Raw genomic sequence first — 9,860 nt, 5'->3', positions numbered from 1 at the left:
GATTTTTCCACCGCAAACTCAACATCGGCATACTCATCGTTCTTAACTGTAGAATCTTCTCTTTCCTCATATTCCTCCCTTTCTTCCACAACAGCAGCGACTCTTCTTGTTGGACAAACATTTGATTTGTGGCCTCTTCTGTTACAACGATAACATGTGTCTATAGCGGGTCTAGCATATGGATTATTTGGCCTCTGAATTGGTGCTTTACCATGCTGCACACTGCTAGAGCTGCTAGCCCCCTTATTCTCAAGATTGGAATCCCCGGGTGTTGCATTCTTTTCCTTGTCACCTGCTGATTCACCGTTACTTTGGGGTGAGTACCTTTCAATAGACGAGAAATTTCGAGGGGATTTCTCCATTAATTCTGCCTTCAAAGCCAAACTAGATGCTTCAGCTAAGGTCCATACAATTTGTAAACCCATCTTCTCCTGCAAGGATCCCTTTAGGCCACTGATGTATCGAGCCACTTTCTGGCTTTCTGATTCTCCCAATTCATTGCGCTCAGAAAACCACAGGAACTCAGCTGTGTATTCAGTCACGGTTCTCTTTCCCTAAACACACTCGATGTACATCTTATAAAGAATCTGCTCATAATCCTCTGGTAAAAACCGCTCCAGCATCAATTGTTTCATTCTTCTCCAAGTTCTGACTGACCCCTTCCTTTGTCTCTGCCTTTGAACAACAAGTTTATCCCACCAGACAGCTGCAGTACTTTTAAGCTTGATCGCAACCATCTTGACTTGCTTGTTCTCAGGGACACCCATAACGTCGAAGAACCTGTCGACGTCGATCTGCCAATCAAGAAACACTTCCACTCCCATCGTTCCGTAGAACAATGGAATATCAGCCTTCACTCGATGGTCATGGTTGTTCTGCAGATTCCCACGATTAACCTCTTCATCGTAAGTTTCTTCTTCATCAGAACTCGAATCTTCGACACAGTTTCCACCCCATAGAATCCTAACCGGTTCCTCTCTCCTGTCTCTTCGCTGATTTCCATTGTTTTTGGAGTTGTTCGCCTGATTGTCTCTTCGCCAATTTCCATTGTTGTTGGTGTTGTTCTCCTGATTTGCTAAATTCGCCATCTGTTCAGTCAAAGCAGTTAGAGCCGCGGTAAAAGCCGTGGTAATTCCCTCAAGATCTACTTTGGTTACCGGTTGATCCACCATAGTTGTCAAGCTACGAAAAGAACAGGAGAAAACCTGCTCTGATGCCAACTGACGCAGTCGGAAGCCGCCCAAAGGAATAACAAGCGCTAAACCTTGAATGAAAATAGGGTTGCAAGCACAAACCCTATAGATAAGCTCTGGAGTCCACCAGGAATAAAGAAAACTTTGGATTGTATTATAATAAAAGAGATAATCCTTATGGCCATGCCATAGGTCTTTAAATACAGAAAACAAATAAACCCTATTGGGCCTTTAATCCAAAACAAAATTAAATAAAACAAATAAAATAGTAATTGTCTAAATATTAAAACTAAAATTGCTTAAATATTAAAATGTTTTTCGACGTGCGATTTCTTCTTTGATACGCACAATCCTCCTACATCATTAAGGAAATCTTCACTTCTACCAGCCCTACGCAAATCACTCAAGTCTGCAATTTCGCTCGAGGAAGGCTCTCAGATAGTGATAAACCGCTTTGTGCTAGTCAGTTCGCCTCTGAGGAGGTCCGTGTGGCAATCTTTGATATGCATCCCACCAAGTCACCAGGTCTAGATGGTTTGCTGGCTCTGTTCTATAAAACATATTGGGCCACTGTTGGTAATGAGACGGTTCACCATGTGTTGGATATCCTCAATAACAGCAAGGATCCAACAACCATCAACAACACCTTCATCACGCTTATTCCTAAGAAGAAGAATCCATTAACAGCTATAGATTTCCGGCCAATCAGTCTGTCTAATGTCATAATGAAGGCTGTTACCAAATCCATTGTTAACCGATTGAAATCTTTCCTCCCAGATATTATTAGCGAAGAGTAAAGCGCTTTTATTCGGGGAAGACTCATCACCAATAACGCCTTAATAGCTATTGAATGTTTCCACTGGATGAAACATAAAAAGAAAGGAAGGAAAGGAACAATGGCGTTTGTAATACGGTGAACTGACTTTATATCGAAATGTCGCGGTAAGTAAGATTCGCCACCGACTTTTATTTTATCTAATTTTAGGAAAGGCTAAAAGAACAGGAAAAGACCTTTTAAAAAGATTTTGAGTTCGGGGGGTAAGTTATACAAAGGGAAGGTGTAAGGCACCCTTTGCATCCATGGTTATCCATGGGCTCTTAATTGCTTAGCTCACTTTGAAAATGTTTGAATTGTTTGAAAAAAAATGGGGTGTGAATAGAAATTCGAAGAGCTTTAGCTTGTAAATAAGCGTAGTCTTTTTGAAAAGTTTCTTTGAAAAGAAGTGGAAAAAAGAGTTTGAATTTAAATTTGAAAAAGAGCAAGCAATTAATAGCAACTACCCTAAGTTTGAAAAATCATTCTTTTAGCCTTTCGGGCGAAAGGGTCTATCCATACCATGCGAGGGCAGGAAGTCTTCCAATTGGATGTGAAAGGGTCGTCGAAAGTATCGTTCGCCATAAGACTGGCCCTTGCCATAAAGAGGTCAGGTAGTCTAAGGGAAGGATATAATAGTCATTAATCTTTTTAGGCATCATGCGAGGATACCTTAGCAATAGGACAATCATCTTTTACCGAGGCAACTTCGAGGGAGTTTCAATAACTTTAAAGGCAACATTGCTTTAGGTATCCTCGGAATCGAGGGACTTGACTATTATTAGGCAACAAAATTAAGGCAACAAGGCGGCAATTAATAGGCAACAGGCAACAAGAGGGATTATCCTAAAGGTGTGTGTGTGGCACAATCAAGTGGTTAATTCAAATATTAATCTTATAATTAGTGAGCTAATTTGTTTTAAACAAGGTTGCACTCCCTAGGATTACTAACCACGCAGTTAAAAAATAAAGGCAGAAAAACATAATGTCCTTTTACAATAAACACCTGCGGGGAAGGGGAAATAAAAGACAGAAAATAAGAGGGAACAATAATTAAGATAAACCCTTGAATGCCTTGATCTTCCTCAAACTCTCAATTGACTCTGAAAATTAAAAGGAAAATAAACAAGGGTTAGTGTATTACAGATTCAATGGCTATTGAGGCAAACCCTATTAAAAGGCAAAATAAAATAAAATAAAATAAAATAAAAATAATATTTAAACCAGAGAAATTAGAAAACTTAGCTTTTTTTATCTGATAGGGCGCGTGGCTGAAAGATCTTGATTAGTCCTGAAAATTTGAACAAAGAAAGAATTTTTAGTGTATGAATGATCTACAAACCTTAAAGATCTATAAACCCTAAAAGGTTTACAAACCCCACCCCTGAACCTAACATGTTTATTCAAGAAAACTTATTGTGACCTACAGGGTTTGTAAGGCTAAAAATGCGTTATTTGGACAAACCTACCAATAGGTGTGATTAGTGATCATGATAAAATCAGGGTTTAAGGCATAAAATAAATTAATTAGCCTAAAATTAAATTGTTACCCCAAAATAGTTATTAGCTAAAAAAACAAAATAAATTATTATTATTTTTTAACGTTCGCAAGAAAAATCGGGTTTTCGATTAGATAATAAATAATCATAATTTGCTATAAAAACCCAATTTAAAATAAATAAACAATATAAGGAGAATAAATAATGGAATAAAAGTATTTATGTGAAAAAAAAATTAAAAATAAAAAGAAAATTAAAACAGCACTTAGCTCTGATCCTGTGGGTGAGGCCTTGAGAGGTACACCATGAGCTTGCGCTTTCAAAGGCGTTAGATCAGATGCTGGGATGATCCATTGGCAGAACCATGAGTGTGTACCGTGTGCATGCTGCGTCCGGATGCATGGGATCCGTGAATGAGAAATTGCAAGAAAATAATAGTCAAGGCCTGGGTTCGAACCCAGTTCCTAAGACTCTTTCTCTTCCACCTTTGGCCAGCTGGACTATTGCATGTTGTTGTCAATTGAGTGCATTCGTTGGAATATAACCAAGCAACGATCCTGTTTCTTTCCCCAAAACAGACTTAGTGGCGGGACCCACTAACTTAACCGCCAGCAAATCAGATGGAGGACTGTGTCCACGCGTACGAATCAAAACCTCCACTAGCTGACTGGGGCCCAGAGCATTATAAGAGAACCAATCAGAATAGCCCAGCATGCCACGCCATCCTAGTCAAACTTTCAACGTTGTAGGGCCACCGGAGCTGTACAGGTCCGGTCATCTTCTCCGATGAGCCCGAGCTTCACACCTGCAAAACACACCACGAAACCAAACCAAAACAACCCAGATATACTAAATGGGACGCTACAAATTCAATAGCGTAGTTAGTTTTCGATAATACTACTCGCAAGTACGAAAACGAGGGGACATAACCTTGATGCCCTAACAATGGCAAAGGTCCATTATGACGGTTAAACACGTGAGCGATGGTTCAAAATCGTTCTAAACCTCGTCCTGATCATGAATATACGCGTCTCAACTATCTATATGTCGTGAATGGAGAGTTTGAATTTCAAGAAACTTACCAAATCGGTGCAGTCGAGGGAGGGCTTTCCAGGGCGCTTGGAAGATGTTTGATGCTATGGATCAATCCCTAAACATCTCAGGAGGTGGTTGGTGATCTTAGTTTGCTCGAATAAGGCTTGGAAACTGAAATCTAATAATGCACCTTCCTTGAGAATTCTTGAGATTTTTAGAACCCTATTCTCTTGGCTTTTTTTCGTCCCTTATTTCTGATTTATTGTTGTCTTTATATAGAGGAGGATTTAGGTCAAAAAGAAATCCAAAAGATCCATGATTGAATGAGAAATATTTGATTGAAGAAATCATGCAAAATTTGATATTTTTGGTTCCAATCATATCTCTTTCTCTCTCCACGAATTTTCCTTGATTTTTCCTAAATATATTTCTCCATATTTGATAGAAATATAATCCCATGCAAATCTTTGATTATTTCCACTATTTTATTTAATTTAAATTGAATTTAAGTGATTAAATTCAAAATAAAAATAAATAAGAATAATAAAAATGGACATAAGGGACTATGGGTCATGGATGGTCTATGGATCAAGTTTAAGAACCAAAACTTAGGCCCATGGGTCCAAAAGATCAAAATTATTCACTTTGCACTTCATGCATTTTTCTCAATTTTGCCCAACTTGCGCAAGCCATAACTCATTCAATAATTATCATATGGAGATGATCTTCGACTTTTAGAAAGCTCAAGATGTCCTCTACAAGCCACTTTGGAACATATTTTTCATTCGGAGATTTTATCTTGATGATATTGCTCCTGACAAAAACAGCTTTTTGCGATCTTCTAGAAGGACCTGTAATATATTAGCTCATATCTCTTATGCGGAAGCATTTCTGGATCTTGGACCCAACATCAAAGTTGTAGAGAATTGAATTTCCTTGAGAATGAGCTTTGTTTGAGGAATTTCTGATAAAGTATGAGAGAGATACGATCAGTCAAAGTTGGGTTGACTTTTAGTTCAAAACCCTAAATTAGTAACTTGGACATTTGATGATTTCGGAGCTTTCCTTGATAAATCATGATCAATCCTTTATCAAATGATGAATGATACTTCACAATGAGGATGTTGACAAAAAATCAGGAGTTTTGACAGTACTTTGACCACAGTTGACTTTTAGGTCAACTCAGTCGACTGTTGATTTTCTGAGCAATTGAGTGATCAATCTTTTGAATTAAGACCTGAAGCTTGTCATAAAGGTAGTGTGGGATATCATAGACCATATGAAATGTCTTGGAGCCATGGATTCAGTGATTTTCCTTTAGAACAACAAAACCCTAATTTCTGAGCCTTGTTTTAGGAGAGTGTGTCTTGGAGCTTTGCATCTTGATTTGAACTTGGATAAGACAAATAGTATGGGCAAATTTTGGGGTATGACAGCGTTGAAACTCGATATGTCTAAGGCGTATGATAGATTGGAGTGGGCTTTTGTGCTTGAAACGTTGAAAATTATGGAGTTTCCCCCATCTTTCATCTCTCTAATCCAGAGTTGTATTACTACTGTTTCCTACCAACTGTTAATCAATGGGCAACCAAGCAAACAGTTTAATCTGGCAAGGGGTCTCCGTCAAGGAGATCCATTCTCACCGTATTTATTTTTTATTTGTGCAGATAATAGATACTGGAGCAACTCACTCGTTTATTTTGTTGGATTGTGCTAAACGTCTGAACTTGGAAATATCTGATATTCATGGAAGTATGATCACTGACACTCCTGCGTCGGGTTCAGTGACTACTTCGTTTACTTGTTTGAACTGTCCAATTGATATTTTTGGTAGAGAGTTCGGAATGGACTTAGTGTGCCTTCCGTTGGAATAACTTGATGTCATCCTGGGTATGAATTGGTTGCAATTTAATCGGATTCATATCAACTGTTTCACGAAGACGATTATTTTTCCGGAAGATGTCGGTGTTGAGAGTGTAACAGTGACTGCTAGACAAGTGGATGAAGCAATGAAGGACGGGGCTGCCGTGTTTATGTTGATTGCATCCGTGGAAGTGAAGAAGAAAGTGGTGAGTAGTGACTTACCGGTAGTATGTGAATTTCCAGAAGTCTTTCCAGAAGATGTAAGAGAGTTACCGCCAGAAAGGGAGGTAGAATTTGCTATTGAGTTAGTTCCTGGAACTAGTCCGGTGTCGATGGTGCCGTATCGTATGTCGGCATCTGAACTAGCAGAGTTGAAGAGTCAGCTAGAAGAGTTGCTGGAAAAAGAATTCATTTGTGCTAGTGTGTCGCCGTGGGGTGCGCCGGTGTTGTTGGTAAAGAAGAAAGAAGGTTCTATGAGATTGTGTGTGGATTATAGACAGCTGAATAAAGTTACTATCAAGAATCGGTATCCATTACCGAGGATTGATGATTTGATGGATCAATTGGTTGGTGCGAGTGTGTTCAGCAAAATTGAGTTGAGGTCGGGATATTATCAGATTCGGGTGAAGATAGACGATATTCAGAAAACGGCATTTAGAATAAGGTATGGCCATTACGAATATACAGTGATGCCATTTGGAGTAACTAATGCGCCGGGAGTTTTCATGGAGTATATGAATAGGATATTCCATCCTTACCTGGATCAGTTTGTGGTGGTATTTATCGATGATATTCTAATATATTCTAAGAGTGAAGAAGAACATGCAGAGCATCTAAGAGTGGTATTAGGACTACTGAAGGAAAAGAAACTTTATGCGAAACTGTCAAAGTGTGAGTTCTGGCTAAGTGAAGTAAGCTTTCTTGGGCATGTAATTTCTAAAGATGGTATTGTCGTTGACCCAACGAAAGTAGAAGCAGTATCTCAATGGGAAGCTCCGAAGTCAGTTTCCGAAATCCGTAGTTTCCTTGGTCTTGCGGGTTACTATAGAAAGTTCATTGAAGGTTTTTCAAAGCTAGCGTTGCCGTTAACTAAGTTGACTAGGAAGGGTCAAGCATTCATCTGGGATTCGAAATGTGAAGAAGGATTCCAAGATTTGAAGAAGAGTTGACTAGTGCGCCGATCTTGATTTTGCCGAATCCGGCGGAATCTTTTGTTGTATATTGTGATGCTTCGTTGTTGGGATTAGGAGGTGTACTAATGCAGAATCAACAGGTAGTCGCTTATGCGTCGAGACAACTCAAAGTGCATGAGAGAAATTATCCGACTCATGACTTAGAATTGGCAGCAGTGGTATTTGTGTTGAAATTGTGGAGACATTATCTGTATGGTTCGAGGTTTGAAGTGTTTAGCGATCACAAGAGTCTGAAGTATCTCTTTGATCAAAAAGAGCTGAATATGAGGCAAAGAAGGTGGTTAAAGTTCCTTAAGGATTATGATTTTGGGCTGAATTACCATCCGGGTAAAGCAAACGTGGTTGCCGATGCTTTGAGTAGGAAGTCCTTGCATATGTCTATGCTGATGGTAAGAGAATTGGATTTAATTGAACAATTCAGAGATTTGAGTTTAGTATGCGAAGACACTCCTGTCAGTGTTAAGTTGGGAATGCTGAAGCTGACTAGTGGTATTCTGGAAGAGATTCGAGAGGGTCAGAAAGCTGATGTAGAATTGGTGGATAAGTTGACTCTTATTAACCAAGGCAAGGGCGGTGAATTCAGAATCGACGAGAATGGTATTATAAGGTTTGGTAGTCGTGTTTGTGTTCCTAATGTTTCCGAACTGAGGAAGAGTATTCTCGAAGAAGGACATCGTAGTGGATTGAGTATTCATCCTGGTGCTACCAAGATGTATCATGATTTAAAGAAGCTGTTTTTGTGGCCTGGAATGAAAAAGGAAATTGTTAGAACAAGATTTGTTCTGATCAATATTCTTAGTTTTGATGATAACAAGGATATGAATTTTGTGTGAGATAATGTGGTACTCTAATACATTGCAATTTCCCTTTCAGGAAATATATAAAGAGTATGCACAAATCAGCGCTCAGAAGCTTTGTCTCAGAAGGTTCAGCATGCAACATCAGAACATGGTCTGGCAAGACATCAGAAGATGGTCAAGGCAGAATCAGAACATGGGTCTATGGAAGCATCAGAAGAACTTGAGATCAGAAGCAGAAGCACTGAAGTTCTCATGGTATCACGCTCAGAAGCACTTCAAGGTCAGAAGACAAGAAGATGCTATGCACCAAGCTGTTTGACTCTGATGATATTCAAATATTTTATTCACAAACATCAGATCAGAAGAAAGTACAGGTGGCAGGCTACGCTGACTGACAAAAGGAACGTTGGAAGCTATTAAAGGCAACGTTAGTAGACACAGCGTGAACAAGGCTCGATGTAGTTGACAAAAGCGTGAAACATTAAATGCAATGCTGTACGGAATACGCAAAGCATTAAATGCGCCCAACGGTCATCTTCTCAAACGCCTATAAATATGAAGTTCTGATGAGAAGCAAGTACAACAACTCTGAACCAATTCTGAACGAAATTATTCTGAAAGACTTGCTGAAACGCTGTTCAAATTCAAAGCTCAGAAACTTCATCTTCATCAAAGCTCACTACATTGCTGTTGTAATATATTAGTGAGATTAAGCTTAAACGTTAAGAGAAATATCACTGTTGTGATTATAGCTTTTAAGAAGCATTGTAAAACTCTTATTTGATTACATTAATTTGTAAGTAACTAGAGTGATCAAGTGTTGATCAGGATACTCTAGGAAGTCTTAGCTTGTGTCTAAGCAGTTGTAATTAGAGTGATCACGTGGTGGTCAGGATACTCTAAGAAAGTCTTAGCTTGTGTCTAAGCAGTTGTAATTAGAGTGATCACGTGGTGGTCAGGATACTCTAAGAAAGTCTTAGCTTGTGTCTAAGCATTTGTTCCTGGAGTGATCAGGTTGTGATCAGGATACTCTAGAAGACTTAGTCGCGGACTAAGTGGAAAACCATTGTAATCTGTTGCGATTAGTGGATTAAATCCTCAGGTGAGGTAAATCACTCCGTGGGGGTGGACTGGAGTAGTTTAGTTAACAACGAACCAGGATAAAAATAATTGTGCATATTGTTTTTATCGTTCAAGTTTTTTTAGACTACACTTATTCAAACCCCCCCCCCTTTCTAAGTGTTTTTCTATCCTTCAATTGGCATCAGAGCGCCGGTTCTAAGGTGCAATCACTTAACCGTGTTTAGAAAAGATTCAGGAAGAGAAAAACGCTTCAGTAAAAGATGGCTGGTGAAGTTCATACAAATCCAACTGCATCTACATCTGGCTCTGCTGAGCAATACAACGGTAACAATGGTTATACTAGACCACCAGTATTTGATGGTGAAAACTTTGAATACTGG

Source organism: Vicia villosa, unplaced genomic scaffold (genome assembly GCF_029867415.1).
Source record: "Vicia villosa cultivar HV-30 ecotype Madison, WI unplaced genomic scaffold, Vvil1.0 ctg.001041F_1_1, whole genome shotgun sequence".
Lineage (NCBI taxonomy): Eukaryota > Viridiplantae > Streptophyta > Magnoliopsida > Fabales > Fabaceae > Vicia > Vicia villosa.
The sequence above is the reverse complement of the archived record's forward strand: the minus strand, read 5'-3'. Positions refer to the sequence as shown.